The 17644-nt window shown below is 49.3% G+C and overlaps 1 protein-coding gene across 1 annotated transcript in view; it reads left to right on the top strand.

The window, feature by feature from the left end:
• The window catches only part of ERGIC1 (endoplasmic reticulum-golgi intermediate compartment 1), a 105339-nt gene that overhangs the window by 3362 nt on the left and 84333 nt on the right, over positions 1–17644 (top strand). The gene's annotated exons all lie outside the window — the stretch shown is intronic.

Below are 17644 nucleotides of genomic sequence, written 5' to 3'. Positions count from 1 at the left end.
CTCTTCTTTACTGGGCAGATTTTCAGCCCTTGGTGGAGAATTTTCCCCTTTCCTTCCTTGAATTTGCTCTAAGTTGTTTTTGGGGGTTGGGGGAGGCGGGATCCTGGGCCTGCAAAGATTACTTGTGTTTGCTTTGCTCCTGTTGAATTGTTTCATTAATCGCTGGCCAGTTGCTGTTGTGGAATTGGCCTTGTGACCCAGATCCGTGGGTGTTGGCTCTGACTGTACCCAGTTCCGGCTGGCAGGGGTTAGCAGCACCTACCTTCTGCTCAGCCTGGGGTGGGGGTGGGGGACAGTGCCTGCAGCCTGGAGGCCCAGAAGAGCCTGAGTACAGCTTTCAGAGGGCAGAGATGGCAGGCCTTCCCACAGGCCCATGAGCTGAACCCCTAAGCCCTGGGTCACCAGGGCTTCTGCCCTGTCACCGACCAGCCAAGCCATGGGACTGTTAGTTTATCTTCTCAGAGCCTCGGGTTCTTCATTTTAAAGACAAGTGGTAACCTTCACTGCCTCACCTAGTTGGGTGGATGTAGGGGCAAGAGAGGTGTCCCTGCAGGGTAGGGTCACTCTGTAATCTGTAGGGCCCAGGGCCAAATGAAAATGCAAAATCCCTTTTTGGAAAAATATTGTGAATTTCAGGACAGTGACAGCAGAGCATTAAAATAAGCAGGGGACGCCCCCCCGCCCCGCCATCCTGCCACCAGACTGTGTCACATTGCTTCTCATACTGGCCTTACTCCAGGAGACCCCAGACCTTCTTGAGAGAACCCTGAATGAGCTTTCCAAAGCTGACCTGTTTTTTTGTTTGTTTTTTTCCCATAGTAAAGCTTTCCACAGTTAACCTGATTTTCTCATGTCCTGGTTTCAACCTTCAAACAGGGTCCATTGCTCTGAGGATCAAGTATGAATTCCTCAGTTCTTCATGTGGCTTTGTCTGAGGGGGGCCCTGCAGACCTGGACCCCTCCTCAGTCTGCACCAGGCAAGCCCCAGCCACCACAAGGGCTCTGAGCACATAGTTAAACACTCAGCTGTTAGCTAACTTGAGTGTCTGTATTTCTACCCTGCCTTATTCCAGGAAGAGCTTGGGGAAGCTGACAGAAACTCATACTATTGAACAATTTTTTTTAAGGATTTATTTATTTTAGAGCAAGAGTGTATGGGGGGAAGGACAGAGAGAGAAGGAGAGAGATTCTTAGTGAGACTCCACGCTGAGTGTGGAGCCGGATGTGGGGCTCGATCCCATGACCCTGAGATCACAATCTGAGCTAAAACCAAGAATCGGACATTTAACTGACTGAGCCACCCTACTTTACAACAATTTTTAAAAAACATAAATGGGCTTTAAAATGATGGCAAAAGGGAGATGAAGATTAGAGGAAAAGTGATGTGAACACTGAAGCCAGCATTTTGTTTATTGAGCACTTACTACTGACTAGTGACCTGACAGTGTTACAAGGATCTTACGTATATCAACTCCTTTAATCCCACAGCACCCCTACCACACAAATTATTGTCCCACTTTACAGATAAGCCAGTTGAGGTACAGGACCAGTGTGAATCGGCAGAAGGTGCTAGGGTTGAACTGTTGCCCTCTGGTTCCAGAGCCCCGCTTTCCGGCTGTAGGCTCATCTCTAAACCTTTTCCCCTTCCATTCAGCAAGTTCAGAGAGAATGGGAATCTCCTCTAATTGGATTCACTGACTTTCTCATCTCTAATTCTTCCCCTACTGTGCTCATTAAGAAGCTTAATGCCATCAGCTTTTTTTTCTTTCTTTCTTTTTTCTTTTTTTTAACCAGCCTCATTTGGCCTGACACTCGATTCAGAAATTGTCTTTAAAGAAGCCCACTAACCATCTCACGCTAACTTAGAGCATCTCACTCTTGAGGGTCCAGGTTTTCCCACATTGGCCACTTGGGCTTTAAAGCCTAGAACACGTGTTTACCTGCTCATCTGGACATGGAATGAGCTGGAAATCTCTCCTCTCAAGGCAGTTGGAATTCCCGACTGTGATACCTATTATCTTGAGACAGGGCTTTGGCCAGCTGTGGCCTTGTCAAGTGCCATTTCCCATCTAGTCATCTTTTCCTAGTTTATTTTGGACTTGCTGCTGGGCAGTTTTCTTCAGGCATTAGAGGGGCAGGCGGATGTGAAGAGGGTGTCCAGGGGGAAGCTTGCCCACCGCCTCTATATCGGTGGCCCTCAACACTGGCTGTGCATTAGAATCACTGGAGGCGCTTTAAAAAAGTCCCCCAACTCGGGCTACACTGTAGACCTAATAATCAGGCTCTGAGGGTCGGGGCCAGTGTTTTTTTACTGGTCAGGTAGCAGTATTTTTTGAAAGGCCCTCACATGACTCTAGTGCAGGACAGAGACTGAGAAGATTGCTGAAAATCGGGAGAACCCATAGGAAGCAGAGCAGAGAGCTCTAGGGTAGGGAAGGCTGGGAGTGGAGTCTGGTCCTACCTGTCATTCCTGTGTGACCTTCAGCAAGCCATTTCCCTACTCTGGGACTGTTCCTCGGTGGTCAGGGGGTTGATAAGTGGTCTTACCTTTCCATTGATGTCCTTGCTCTTCAGAGTGTGGTCCCAGACCAGCAGCTTCAGCATCACCCGGGAGCCCCTGGGAAATGCAGAATTTCATGCCCACCCGGAATCCGAATCTGTGCTTTAACAAGCTACCCAGGTGATTTGGATGTGTGGGAAGGTTGCTGAAACCCTGCTCTATATGACTCATCTGATACACTGTCTTTCATTCTGTGCTGCATACGGCAACTCTGACTTGGAGACTCACAACACGTGTGTCCCTTTCTAAAGGCACTGAGAAGTCCTGCATGAGAGGAAGCCAGATCACTTGGTACAGCCAGCTTTTGTCAAACTGATTGTTGAAGCCACCCTGTTGTTCACAAGGCGCCCAGTACCATTTCTCAGAATACAGAGTAGGAAGCAGCCCTAATTGATCCTTTAAGGAAGTAGTAATTAGCCTAATTGTCTGTTGTCAACTTTAACATTCAGGTCTGTTAACTTAATTACATTGGTTATATAAGCAGGGAAAGTGTAGAACAGGGGAAAAAAAAAAACCCTCTAACACTAGCTGTATTTGTTGTTATAACTGTTGGCCCTTGGGAGAGGCAGGAGAAACTCAGGGTTCCCCGTCCTGCTGAGAGCTAGGGGATACGAGGTGCTTTACAAATCTACTAACCCCGAGGGGGCATTATTGTCCCTATTTTACATCCAGGGAAATTGACCTCAGACAAGATGGATCACTCACCTGATACCTCAAGGGCCCTGGGGACTGGTGTACACCCGCCACTGTAATCCTCCCCTTGGAGCCCTTTTCTCCTGTAACCCATGGGGCAGCACAGCTGGGCAGGAAGCAAGATCCCTTTGAAATGGATTAAAGGTTCAGTTTTGGAAACCCATTGGAGATGAGAAGCCTGGCTCTTACGAAAACAAAGTATAGTCACAGGTGCCTGAAACATTGAACCCTGTTGTGGCAGGAACCTTTCTATGGCGTTTGTTTTTTGTTCTTGCATTCCAGTCCGGGGCTGGCATCTCTTCGGAGGAGGAAAGGAGGCACTAGTTATCTTACTAGGAATGCCTGACGGTTCCTCAGCTCGCGCAACAGATTGAGTGCTGTGCTGGGCAAGGTGTGTTCTTGGATTTGAAAGTCACCCTGACCCCACAAGACAGACACAGTTATTAGTAATTTATTTTCTTTAGTTTCTTTTTAAAATTAATCCTACAAAAAAATTGACTTTTGGTGTACTCCTCCTCAAAATTCAAGACCTTCTCTTGTAGAACCACCCCAAGCCTGTGTAGATACAAAACAGTTATTTTTTTTAATTGACATATAAATATTATTTGCCCCAGGGGTATCGCCAGGTTTACACACTTCACAGCACTCACCATAACACGTACCCTTCCCCAATGTCCATAACCCAGCCACCCTCTCCACACCCGCCTCCCCCCAGCAACCCTCAGTTTGTTTCCTGAGATTAAGAGTCTGTCATGGTTTGTCTCCCTTCCGATCCTGTCTTGTTTCATTTTTTCCCTCCCTACCCCCCCCCACAACCCCCTGCCCTGCCACTCAAATTCCTCATATCAGAGATATAATTGTCTTTCTCTGATTGACAGAGAAATAGCATAATACCCTCTAGTTCCATCCACCTCATTGCAAATGGCAAGATTTTGGGGTTTTGATATCTGCATAGTATTCCATTGTATATATATACCACATCTTCTTTATCCATTCATCTATTGATGGATATCTAGGCTCTTTCCATACTTTGGCTGTTGTGGACATTGCTGCTATAAACATTCGGGTGCACGATATACACAACAGTTCTATCACCGTAAGAAACCCTCATGCTGTCACTGTATGGGTCCCGCTACTAATGCAGTTTTTTAAAAAATTGTGCTAAGAACGCTTCAGATGAGATCTACCCTCCTAACAAATTTTTAAGCATGTGATAGTATGAACTATCAGTTGTCCAGCAGACCTCTAGAACTTACTCATCTTGTATGACTGGATCTTTATACCACTTGAAGAGTAGCTCTCCATTTCCCCCTCTCCCCAGCCCTGGCGCCCACCATTCCACTCTCTATTTCTTCAAATTTCACTGGGTCCGATATCACATAAGCAGATACCACGTAGTAGCTGTCCTTCTGTGACTGGCTTGTTTCACTTAGCGTAACGCCCTCACGATTCATCCATCTTGTTGCATATGGCAGGATTTTCTTTTTTCAGGCTGAATAATACCCCATGGTACATCTGCGCCACATTCTCTTGACCCATTCACCTGTCCTTGGACCTCTAGGTTGTCTCCACATCTTGGCTGTTGTGACTAATGCTGCTCTGAGCGTGAGGGTCCAGACATCTCAAGATCCTGAGTTCAGTTCTTTTGGATAAATACCCAGTCACAGGATTGCTGGATCATAGGGTGTTCCTATTTTTTGACTTTTTGAGGAACTTCCGTACTGTTTCCCAGAGTGGCTGCACTGGTGTGCATTCCCACCCACAGTGCACAAGCGTTCCCCTTTCTCCACATCCTCTCCAACACTTTGGACTGTGGCGACCCTACAGGTGTGAGGTGCTAGCTCATTGTGGTTTGGATTTGCATTTTGCTGATGACCAGGGATGCTGACCAGCTTTTCGTGTACGTGTTGGCCATTTGTATGTCTTCTTGGGAGAAATGTTTCTATATAGCTCTGGAGAGTAAATGGTTGGTCACATACCCTGAAGCCACTGAGCCCCAGGCAGATAAGGTGATTTGGTGTGGGCTCTGGCTCATGGGAGTCGACACTCTATCGGGAAGGGGCAGCACCAATGCGGCTCTGTGGTTCCGTCCTCCTCAGATTTCTCTCATTTTCAGAAAATGATGAAAATCTTTTAAATTCTGTGAAAATGGTTAGGAATCATTTCTGGTTTTATTTTTGTGGAACAGGATCCTTGGCCAAAGCAACGCCCTCCGGGGGCTGACAGTGGCCCATGTCTGGCAGCGGGCAGCCTGTGTGTCACACGTACCAGTGTGAGACCATGTGCTGGCTGGGTGGACAGGACTTGGGGCAGAGCCCCAGGACTGCTGAAGGTGGTCTGCCAGGCTTGGAGCCCGAGGCAGAGAAGTGAGGGATCTGTGGGCTTGGGCAGAGGCAACCCTGGGCCATAGGACTTTCCTCTTTGGGGCAGTACTGGGACAGCACGGCCAGCTCTGCCACTGGACCCAGCCTTCCTCTCCAGCCAAAGCTCAACTTGAGTGACACTCCTTGCTCCAGACTTTTTAATACCTTCAGCCTCTAGTGTGTATCTTGCAGGCGACTTCTCAGGACTGTTGTGATAACAACGGTGCCCACAATAGTCCCCATTTAGCAAGTGCCTGGCTAAAAGCTTTGCTTGGATTCCGTCAGTTGATCCTCTTATTGGGTAAGAGCTATATATTATTCCTGTTTGTCTGTTGAGGATGCTGGGCAGAAAGGAGGGATAGGAGTTGGCCAAGGTCGCACAAACTGCAGGTAACACAGCTGAGACTTGAGGGTTCATTTGTGATGCCAGAGCTGACTTTCTTAACCACACTCTTGTGCCCTGGAGGCAAGTGTTATCACCTTCAATTTTGGGGGGCTACTCCATGGACATGCCTAATGTTACTTGCCATCCTTTTTTCTTAATTCAATTAATTAACAGAGTGTATTAATAGTTTCAGAGGTCGAGTTCAGTGAGTCATCAGTCTTATCTGACAACCAGTGCTCATCATATCACGTGCCCTCCTTAATGGCCATCACCCAGTTACCCCATCCCCTCAGCCACCTCCCCACCAGCAACCCTCCATTTGTATCCTATGATTAAGAATCTCTTACGGTTTGTCTCCCTCTCTGATTCCATATTGTTTTATTTTTCCCTCCTGTCCCTCATGCTCCTCTGTTTTGTTTCTTAAATTCCACGTATTTGTAAAATCACTTGATAATTGTCTTTCCCTGATTGACTTATTTCACTCAGCATAGTACCCTCTAGTTCCACCCACATCGTTGCAAATGGCAAGATTTCATTTCTTTTGATGGCTGCGTAGTATTCCATTGTGTATACATACCACTTCTTTATGCATTCATCTGTTGAGGGACATCTAGGTTCTTTCCATAGTTTGGCTATTGTGGACATTGCTGCTATAAACATCAGGGTGTGGGCGCCTGGGTGGCTCAGTGGGTTAAGCCGCTGCCTTCGGCTCAGGTCATGATCTCAGGGTCCTGGGATCGAGTCCCGCATCGGGCTCTCTGCTCAGCGGGGAGCCTGCTTCCTCCTCTCTCTCTGCCTTCCTCTCTGCCTACTTGTGATCTCTCTCTGTCGAATAAATAAATAAAATCTTTAAAAAAAAAAAAAACCATCAGGGTGCAGGTGCCCCTTTGGATCGCTACATTTGTATCTTCAGGATAAATACCCAGTAGTACGATTGCTGTGTCATAGGGTAGCTCTATTTTTAACTTTTTGAGGAACTTTCATGCTGTTTTCCAGAGTGGCTACACCAGCTTGCATTCCCACCAGCAGTGTAGGAGGGTTCCCCTTTATCCACATCCTCGCCGGCATCTGTCGTTTCTTACATTGTATTAGCCATTCTGACAGGTGAGGCGGTGGTTTTGATTTGTATTTCCCTGATGCCGAATGATGTGGAGCATTTTTTGGCCATCTGGATGTCTTTTTTGGAGAAATGTCTGCTCATGTTTTCTGCCCATTTCTTTTTATTTATTTATTTATTTATTATTTTTTAATTTATTATTTATTATTTTTATTCTTTTATTTATTTATTCTTTATTTTATTTATTTATTATTTATTTATTTATTTGACAGGCAGAGATCACAAGTAGGGGGAGAGGCAGGCAGAGAGAGAGGAGGAAGCAGGCTCCCTGCTGAGCAGAGAGCCTAATGCGGGGCTTGATCCCAGGACCCTGGGATCATGACCTGAGCCGAAGGCAGAGGCTTTAACCCACTGAACCACCCAGGTGCCCCTTTCTGCCCATTTCTTGACTGGATTGTTTTTTGGGTGTTGAGTTTGATAAGTTTTTTACAGATTTTGGATCTGATAAGTCATTTGCAAATATCTTCTCCCATTCTGTTGGTTGTCTTTTGGTTTTGTCAACCAGCTGTTTCCCTTTGCTGTTCAAAAACTTTATCTTGATGAAGTCCTAAGAGTTCATTTTTGCCTTTGTTTCCCTAGCTTTTGGAGACATTTCTAGCAAAAAATTGCTGCGGGCAATGTTACCCGCCAGCTAGTTAGTTGTTTACAGTTTGTTTCTCTGGAAACCTAGGAGGAATTCTGGGTCACTGTAGAGGAGGCCAGGCCGGGGTGATCACTTCCTGTCACAGTACACGTCTATGGGCAGATTACCACCAGTGAGCCCCTGCTGGGGAGCCACACAGAGGGGTGCAACCCTTCCAGTGGGGAGCAGGTGGGACTGGTCTCTGAAACCCCCGTGAGCAGGCCAGAGTGGGCTGCAGTGGTGAAGCCAGTTCATTGAACATATTTACTGGGGCCCTACTGTGTGCCAGGCTCAGTTCTAGTTGTGGGTATATGTACTGGACCAGACAGGAATCTCCCTCAAACCGCGAACTCATGAGACTTGTTTTTGTTCTGGCATTTGCTTCTCTTTCTCTCTTGCTCTTTTTAATTAAATGCACTTTTTATTTTGGAATAATTTAGGTTTACAGAAAACTTGTGAAGATAGTACAGTTACCCCCATCTGGCTTTCCCCATGATTCACACCAAGCATGACCACACCAGTTACAACTAACAAACTGAAATTGGTACATTATTATTAACTAAAATCCAGACTTTATATGGATTTCACCGGTTTTCCACTCGTGTCCTTCTACTGCTCCAGGATTCAATCCAGGATCCTACATTGCATCCAGTGGTCATGTACCCCCAGTCCCCTATGTTTGGGGACAATTCCTTAGTCCTTCTCGTTTTTCATGACCTTGGCAGCCTTGAGGAGCACTGTCCGGGTGTCCTCAAGAATGGCCTTCAGTCGGGATTTGCCTGCTGTTTTCTCAAGATTAGACTGGGTTGTGAGCGGAGTGCCTTTCTCAGTGCATCCTGTCAGGGTACCATGTGATGTCACTGGTGGCGCTTCACCTTCATCTGGTGCGAGCAACATGGCCCGGCTGCCCCTGTATGGCCCCTCTTGAAAGGACTGGGAGCGTTTCATCTAGTGCAGAGAGGTGTTTGATTTATTTATTTATTTATTTATTTGCTATTGCGCCTAAATATTTCCCCAGATACTCATTCTTTATTGCTACAGAGAGGCATTTTGAAGATTTGTCTGAGTCTTTTAGGCCCCCTACAGTAGACAGGGTGCTGGGTTTGTCCAGAGCCCATTCCTGTGGATCCAGGATGAGATAGCAACTCCCTGTTTGTCTCCACCTGCTGAAATCTCACCCACCGTCCTCAGCCAGCCTTAAGCACCACCTCCTCCGTGAAGCCTTTCCCGTTCTTCCTGAGTGGCGATGCCCTCCTGGCTGTGCCAGCCCCTCCTCTCTCCATCTGTCTCTGTGCTCTGTGCCTCCCTTGCTCTCTTCCTGTTTGGCCACAAGGACTCCAGGCTGTGGCTCCCTCCTGCAGGACCCAGCACGGGGACTGGCACATAGGGCATGGCTGTCCCCGAGTGATGTGCTCAGCAGAGGCACATGGCACTAGGTGGAGGAAGGGCTTTGTCCATCTCCAGTAGTCCTGGCTTTAGTTTCAGCTGGACTGCTTCCCAAATGTTTGACCTTGGCTGAGATGCTTCACACCTCTGAGCATCCTTTGCCTCATTGCAAGCCAAGCCAAATCATCAGCAGCGCCTGGCTCCCAGGATTGTGGTGAGGGCTAATTGAGCTTGTCTCCATAAAGCCCTTCAGACTGCCTGGCATCTGTTTGGTACTCAGTAATTATTTGTTACAGAAAAAAAGGAAATCCAGGCTGTCACAGAAGCTTTCCGGGCTGGCAGGAAATTGGACTAGAGATGCCTCCTTGATAATAGCCCACGTCAGCGAATTTCCATAAGCAACCTGAAAATCACCGTGATGTAATACAACAGAAGCTCATTTCGTGCTCATGTAAAGTCCCAGGGTGGCTGGGGGAGCTCTGCCCCTCACAAGTACCCGGAGAGTAGGTTCCTTCCATCTTGTGGCTCTGTCCTCCCCAAGGAAGTGTTGGACCCTCTCCCAGACCTGGCAGTGTGGAGAGAAGGGGAGGATGTGGAGGGCTAGGTGGAAGGTGTGGATTCAATGCCATCATTTCTGTCCTGACCTGGGGACGCGCTCCCACCCAGTTGCGGGAGCCACAAGGAGACCCAGGCAGGCCATGTACCAGGAGGATGCGAACAGGAGGGGTTTAGATGTGCCTGTCGATGGCAGAGGTGGGAACTGCGCTCAGTACTTTCCAGCCTTCCACCATTCTGGCACCAGCTCCATAAGCTGGGGGCATATTCGTAACCAACATGTATTATTAGTCAGTTTTTTAATCCTATTTTTATCTATGAAAGGTAGCTGTATAACATCTTTGAAAATGGCGAAGCAGTATCGCCTGCCAGAAATAGATACCAATAATTGCAGGGTTGTTCTGTTCTAGCTAGCCGGTGCCTTCCAAAGTTGTTGAGTCTGGGTATCGGCCAGTGGCAGAAAGATGAGAGCTCGGCCACAGAGTAGCACTGCCTGAGACTTCTTTGATCTTCTCAGAATGTTAAACAAGTGAGAACTCAGCGGGGATTCAGCACACTGTGCAGCCGAATGCCATTTAACCACCAGGTCCGAATATCACCTGAAATCAGCCGGGGTCATACCAGTGGCCCAGGTGCCACACTTCCGGAAATGCTGGCTTCGGGGACGATGATCACATGATATGTACAAATCCAAAACATGGTGCCCGGAGGCGTGGATGAGATCCACTGCTTCGCCTCATAGCACTTAGCACTTTACAGTTTGCACCTTCATCTGTGGGGGAGGAATTAAGAGTGTCACTTGGCCAACGGGGAAACTGAGGCCCAAGGCAGGACATGACTCTCTCCACCATCACGCTTCCTCAGAGGGCCATATAGCAGATTTGAGTGCCCCTTCCTTCCACTGTCCCTGGCTGCTGTCTTTGGTTGGGGAAGTAGGTGTGACTCCTCCTGTAGGTGTGACTACCAGGGGCCAGGGTCCCTGGCACCCGTCACCTGCCTGATGCATGTGGCTGTTGACAGAGGAATGCCAGCCTCCCAGGCCTGCTTCGAGGAGCCAGGAAATCAGAAGGCGGCCCTGGGCCTGTTTGGGAACTTTTCAGCCACTCACTGGCCCAGTGGGTGACATAAATGTGTCTGGTGACAGCATCAGTTGGTACTGGCACCTGGGGGACTGCTTAACTGCACGTTGTTGAAGGCTCCTCCTGTGCCCTGTCATGCCTTTTTGACAATGTTTTGTCGTCTGGACTGGGGCAGAATCCTCCAGTGATCCCTTCAGAGTCCAGGTGAGTTCAGGAAATTTCCTCTAATTCCCCTCCTGCAATGCTCCAACCCCTCATTTATAGCCCCGCCCACTGAAAACAGGCAGTGTGCCTTGGGGCTCCCAGGCACATGGGTGGTGGTATTCCCACAGTGGAGGTGAGGACCACAAGGCCCAGGGAAGTGGGGTTTGCTCATTCATTCATTTGTTCATTCATTCATTCACCATTCATTTAAAAATTTACTGGGGAGAATTCCAGGGGGGAAGGCAAGACCGACTTTGTCTTTACCTTCATGGTGTTTCCAGGCTAGTGGGGGATAAATATGGGCTAACAAGGGTGAACAAACAATGGCATAGAAGGTTATTTTTCATTGTGGTGAGTACTGAGAAGGCAGGAAAAGTAGATGGGGCAGTAAAGAATTTGTAAGGGAGGAGCTAACCGGATTAGCATGGCCATCTGGTACTCCTCCTCCAAAGAGATCCTCCCAGACTGCCTCTTCAGTCTGATTTAGGTCTCCCCTCACCCTCTCCCTGGCTGAACCTTTTTATCATACCTGGGCACGGCCTTCAGATCACTCAGCACAATTGTGGTGATCTGTGTCTGCCCTTTGTCATTTAACATTCTGTGTCAGTGGAGTGTAAGCTCTTGAGAGCAGGGACCCAATCTGTGCCTGTCACGCTCTTGAGAGCAGGGACCCAATCTGTGCCTGTCACCAGGTCCTGGTGCTGAGGCCAGGGTCGGCACACGGCAGGTGCTCAGCAATATATTTATCAAATCAAGAAAGGAGCGAGGCAGGGAGGAAGGGGCCAGTCTAGCTAGAGTAAGATCCCAAGCCTGGGACGTATGCTCTCCTCACCTCACACCTTCCACGAAGGAGCTCAGAACCCCAAACAAGGTGAGACTCCCTGACCCCCAGCACCTGGCAGAAGGCTCCAACTCCACTGAGACTGGATGCTTTGTTGCCATATCTCTGTGTTTGGAAATGTTTTCGTTTTCTCCTAAGGGTGTATGTGCATCTGAAAGGATTTATTTCTCCAGCGGTGAGAATGGAAAATGTTTCCTACTGACTTTGTCCTGAGGAATTGGGAAATCAGATATTACTCAGGCGTTGCCTGTAGTGGGAATGGGCGACTGACCACCTGTCCTCTAACAGTTGCCACCGCGTAACCCCCATCCTCTCAGGCTTCGCTTGCTTAAAATGGCACGTTCGCCCCCAGAATCCGAGGTCGGGAAGTTGGGAAGGAGAGGACACCTGATGTTCCACACTCACCCCAGCCTGGCAGTTAGACCACATTATTCCCATTTTGAACAAATAGGCTCAGCTCAGTTGAGGCCTGGGCCCAAACTCACATTGCCAGCCAAGTAACAGAGTCCGGCTCTAAACTCAAGACTCTGAGCTCCAGGCGGTAACGCCTTCTGTTAAATACCTGACCTTGGAAGCTCAGCTTGATCATTTTTCAGTTTCAGTTGAGCAATTCTGTTCAATCTAGAATGGACGGGTTTCTCTAATCACCTGGGCCCTGTGTCTGTGCCACCACGCTCACACCCCCACCCCACCCGCCCACGGCTCTCTCTCTGGTCCAGGATGGGCCTAGGATTCTACATTTTCAGAATGTCCTCAGTGATTCTTAGGGTCAGGCAGACTGCGAAAAGCCTGCGAAAAGTCTTCGCCATTAAGCTTCAAATGTAATCCTCGAGCTGAGAACAAATCTGAGTTAACTTGACTGACGGTGATCGTGAATGTGTCTTCTGGGACTTCAGTTTAGAAAGCCCTTAGAGATGAAATGTGGTCTGGGGATGATTGTTTTCTCTGTAGATGAGGACTCTGACATTCAAAGGGTTCATGCAGCTGGAAAGGGACTGCGGGAACATGGCTTTCCTGAACTCACATCCCATCCTTGTTTAGTTTGCTGGAGGGAGCATTTACATCTTGCTAGGTGAGCGCTAGTTAGGTGCTCAGATCCTTGCCAGTGACAGAACTATGGGCTTTGACCCCTCTGTGTCCCTGGTACAGAGAACTAGACCTGACCTGTTCTCTGCCGACAGATATTTCTGGAAGGAGGGAAGTGAGAAGTTGCAGGTGCTAGACAGTTGGGGGTGGGGATGATAGTGGAAGTAAATGTTTATTGAGCGTCTCCTGGGCATTGGGCCCAGGGCTACGCACTGCAAATATGTCATCTTACTCACTTCTAACAACGAACCCAGGCAGTGGGGGCTTTTACTTCCGCATTTTGCAAGTGGAGGCAACTGAGGTAGAGCGATTTGCCCCAGTGTTGGTGCGTGTTCAGGTTCTGGGCTGATGGGAATCCTTAAATACGGGAGCTGGGAGGGTGGGGTGGGGCTCGAGATGGATAGAGCCAGCCCTTCGGTTTTTGGAGAAACCTGAGGTTCTGAGAACTGAGGGGCTCCACCCAAGTTCACCCCACAAGCCAGGTTTTGCTGTCAGACCTGCCTGACTTTCCCCAACTCAGCTTTGGTTGTTTTAGTTATAAAACTGGGTCATGCTTAAAGCCAGGTGGTTTATCACAGCTGAGTTAACCCTGAGTCAAAGGAGCTATGAGAAGCTTCACCCACCCATATCCACCCCGCCCTGGGTCAGGCCCCTGGCAGTGGGGGCCATACTGGCACGTCACCCCACTTGGACCGCCGCCTACCCTGCACTCACTGGAGCATGACAAGTCAGCCAGCCAGGACCCTGCGTGTTCTAGAGCTGGTCTTGAATGCTGCCCCTGGGACACCTGGGCTCTGGATCCTGGAGCATCCACCCATGCTGTGTGTCCTTGGGCAGCTCACTTCACCTCTCTGAGCCTGCTTTCTGGTATACAAATGGGGACATGAATCCTGACAGCCCCCTCTCCCCACAACTACCAACTCCAGGGTTGCTGGGTAGAGTTAAGGAGAGAACCTCCTGCAGCTCCTGGCCCAGAGGAGGTCCCAGTCCATGTCATGGCCTCTCTGCTTTCCTTCCCCTATTTATGAAACTTCCTGACAGGCTTGATCTGCTAATGCAGAGACTAAACTGATAGCCCTGGGGCAGGGCTTTGAATTCTGCCCCATCACAGATTTTATTTCATCCTCATGGTCTTTTAAACAAATTGAACTAAATGCCAGCACTTTCAAGTTAGATGTCACAAAAATTGATTACCATTGCCTCTAAAAAATGGGACTCTCCGGCCAGGTGACAGACATAGCTATCCCTAAGGTGTGGCTGCAATGCGCCCCCAATCCCTGTTGCCTGGTCCCCAGCTGTCTCCTTTTCATTTATGAGATCTGCATCCTAGTTCTCAATAGACCAGCTTTTGGGCACAGGGCTGTCTGAGAGGAAATAGGCTGCAGGCAGAAGCTGGGCCGGGCTGGGCAGAGCCCTGAGGCCAGAAGCGTGTGGTGAGGTATGTGGGCTGGGCAGGGAGGTGGGCTGTGTTGGGGGCTTCAGGCTTCCTGCGAACCTCTCTGACATGTGAAGACACGTTTGCAAGCAGCCAAATTGGATTTGACCTAATGGAGGTTAGAAGTCCAGATGCCTGTGAAAGACTGCCTGGGCTCCAGTGTGCCACTTGCCAGCTCTGTGACTTTGGGCAAGTTACTAAACCTCTCTGTGCCTCACTTTCCTCATTTGCAAAATGAGAACGATATGTGGCTCATACGTGTGCCCGGACATGGTAAGCATTCTACATGTCAGTGGCTAACAGTTCCAACCCCAAATAGATTTGTCTAAGATCTTCCTTAAGAGATGGTCAGGAAAGGTTCCTAGAGAGATCAGCCTGTGTCTAGAAACCCCAGACAGAGACTAGTATAATTGAGTATAATTCTTGCTAAGAGAAAATTGCCAAAGCATCAGGTGTATTGTCGTCATTGCTGGAGGGAGCAGTTTTGCATTTCTCATGCCTCCACTTTGAACCTGGTGCTTCGAGATTCTATTAAGACACTTCGCGGGGAGGGAGTAGAGTGAAGGAGAACAAGGCCCAGATGCAGATTTTTTTTTTAATATTTATTTATTTATTTGACAGACAGAGATCACAAGGAGGCAGAGAGACATGCAGAGAGAGAGGAGGAAACAGGCTCCCTGCTGAGCAGAGAGCCCGATTCGGGGCTTGATCCCAGGACCCTGGGACCATGACCTGAGCTGAAGGCAGAGGCTTTAACCCGCTGAGCCACCCAGGTGCCCCCCAGATGTAGATTTTAACTTTTCGAAACGCTGGTGCATTCTGCCCAGGTACCTGTTTTGGCAGATTAGCTTGCAGGACCTGGTTTCTGCTGGCCGATGTCATTTACCACCTCACAGAATCTTCCTGTGGGCCTCATGTGGTCACAATGGACACTGAGGATCCAGGCAGGGAGGTCTCTCTTGAAAGGAGCCAGTGGCCATTGGGATACACCAGAAACCAGGATTAATTAAGAGTTTGGTCTCTGAGTCTCCCACCAGGCTGCCAGTGCCTTGCTCTGCCTTGGTCATTGCTGGGGTCCCCTAGGCCTAGGACAGTACTGGGCACACTAACAGAAATGTGTCAAATAGTAAATGAGCAGAGCTCGAATCCTGGCTGTGTTTGAATGCCAGCTCTACCACTTGCAGGCTCTCTGATTTCCTAGTGCCTTACTTGCATCCTCAGTGGGGATAGTGGTGGGAACTTCCTCCTGGGAGACAGGACTCCTTCAATGACATAATGCTGTTAAGTTGCCCAGCATGGCACCCTGCCATTGGAAGGGCCCAGTACCTAAGGCTGGGATTATTTTTCAGTTTGCATAGGTATTTGAACCTTGACACAGGCTACCACACGGGCCTCTGGCTCTGTGGGTGGCAGTGTTGAAACTGTCATTTTGGAAACTTTACCTGAGCATATGGGCAGCCTGGAAGAGAGAGGGTATGTGGGTTTGGCCGAGGAAGAGGAGCTCTGGGGAGAGCCACCCCTGTTTATCAGAAAAGCTCCTGTGTGTACTGTGTGTGTGTGTGTGTACATGTGTGAAAATCTGTTCACATCTTTGCTAAAGGCCCAGGGGTGGCCATTAGTGCCCCAGCTGGTGTCACAGTGTGGGGCTCCCCAGTGTGGGGACATGGGATGTGGACTTGGTGTCCGCCGTCTCACCAGGCTTAACTGGTTTGCCATGCTCACTTGTTGTCTGGGAAGATATTGCACAGGACCTGTGATAGGGAGGAATGTCTAGCAAGTCAGCTGGACCCCGCAAGGTCAGTGACTTGTGAGTGGCTCTTGGGTCAGCTGCTCCTTCAGGGGGACCTCCTGCCAGGTATCTCTCCACTGGTTTTAGAGCACATTCCGAACATTTCCCTCCCTTGGTCCCCCATCACAACCCCGTGGGGGAAGGAGTTGCCCATTTCACAAATGGGAAAATCGAGGCCCAGGGGGTCATGGTCTGCCTGACTGGCTAAGGGCAATTTGCTGCTTCAAATGCAGATTCCCGTGGCTGTACCCGGAGTTTGTGATGTGGGGCATCAGGGCCTTGGCCTCTGTATTTCCACACTCCTGATCATTACAGTGCCCCCAGAGTGGAACCCCAAGCAGGAACTCCAGGTTTGTGCTCTGGCCCTGTTTGCTCAGTCTTGCCAATCATGGCACCTTTCTGGGATTGGTTGTTTGCTCAGGTGTGAGGTGGGGAGAGCAGTAGTGAACTTCTGGTGATGTGAGAATTCTAGAAGCAGGTGTGTAGCACTCTTCAGGGCCCAGTGAATACACATTTTTGTTATTATTCCATATGTGATTTGTTACAAAAGCAATTAAAGAAACAAAAGGGACGCCTGGATGGCTCAGCCCGTTGAGCATCGACTCTTGGTTTCAGCTCCGGTCCTGATCTCATGGGGTCCTGAGATTGAGCCTTGTGTTAGGCTCCGTACTCAGGAGTCTGCTAGGATGATCTCTCTCTCCCCCAAATAAATAAATAAATTTATTTTTTAAAAAAGGAAACAAAAATGCTATCTGGGTGTATAAGACACGGAGTGTTACAGGTCACACTCCTCCCCTACCCCGTCCGCTGAGTGGTGTTCTCCAAACACCAGGAAGCACTACTGGGCAGGGAAGGGGATGCTGGTTTCCAGGAGGGCAGTGGGTACAGAGGAGGAAGCACACTCAGCTGCCTCCTGGACCTGGTCTGGATCCAGGGAACATGTCCCCTGATAGGCCCCCACGCCCCTCTGCTGGCCGTTTGCCTGGGCCAACAGTTCCGCCCAGCACTTCCGGGGAGATGGTCTCCGACCCCGCCTCACACCTTGTTTGCTCCTTTGCGCACTCATGCATGAACTATTACCATTAGCACCTGCTGTATGCCACACATGGTATGGGAGCCGGGATATGAAGCTCAAGGCCACAGATGCCGTGCCTGCTCTCATGGTACTTCCATTCCAACAGGGAAGATGGACAGTTACATGAGTAAGAGCTTTCTGAGCAAGAACATCCAGGGAACCTGGGGATTCAGATTGAACTTCTTGCGGGGCTGGAGGAGGGCCTCCCCACGGTGTCACTCCGGAGACCTTAGTGTTGAGCAGAGCTGGGTAGATGCCAGGGCGAGGGGTCCAGTGCTGGCCAGAGGCAGGGGCAGGAGTGAAGCGTCAGCACACAGCAGACTGGAGAATGCATTCGCGGCACGATGAGAGTGTGCCCTTGACCCTCAGTGCAGGGAGCACAGGTTTGAGCAGGGGAGCCAAGTTCGATCTGTGGTGTGGCAGCTGGCAAGTCTGTGCTAGGGAAGCGGGCCAG

Source organism: Mustela erminea, chromosome 3, assembly GCF_009829155.1.
Source record: "Mustela erminea isolate mMusErm1 chromosome 3, mMusErm1.Pri, whole genome shotgun sequence".
Classification (NCBI taxonomy): Eukaryota; Metazoa; Chordata; class Mammalia; order Carnivora; family Mustelidae; genus Mustela; species Mustela erminea.
This window is presented reverse-complemented; position numbering and strand designations above follow the sequence as displayed.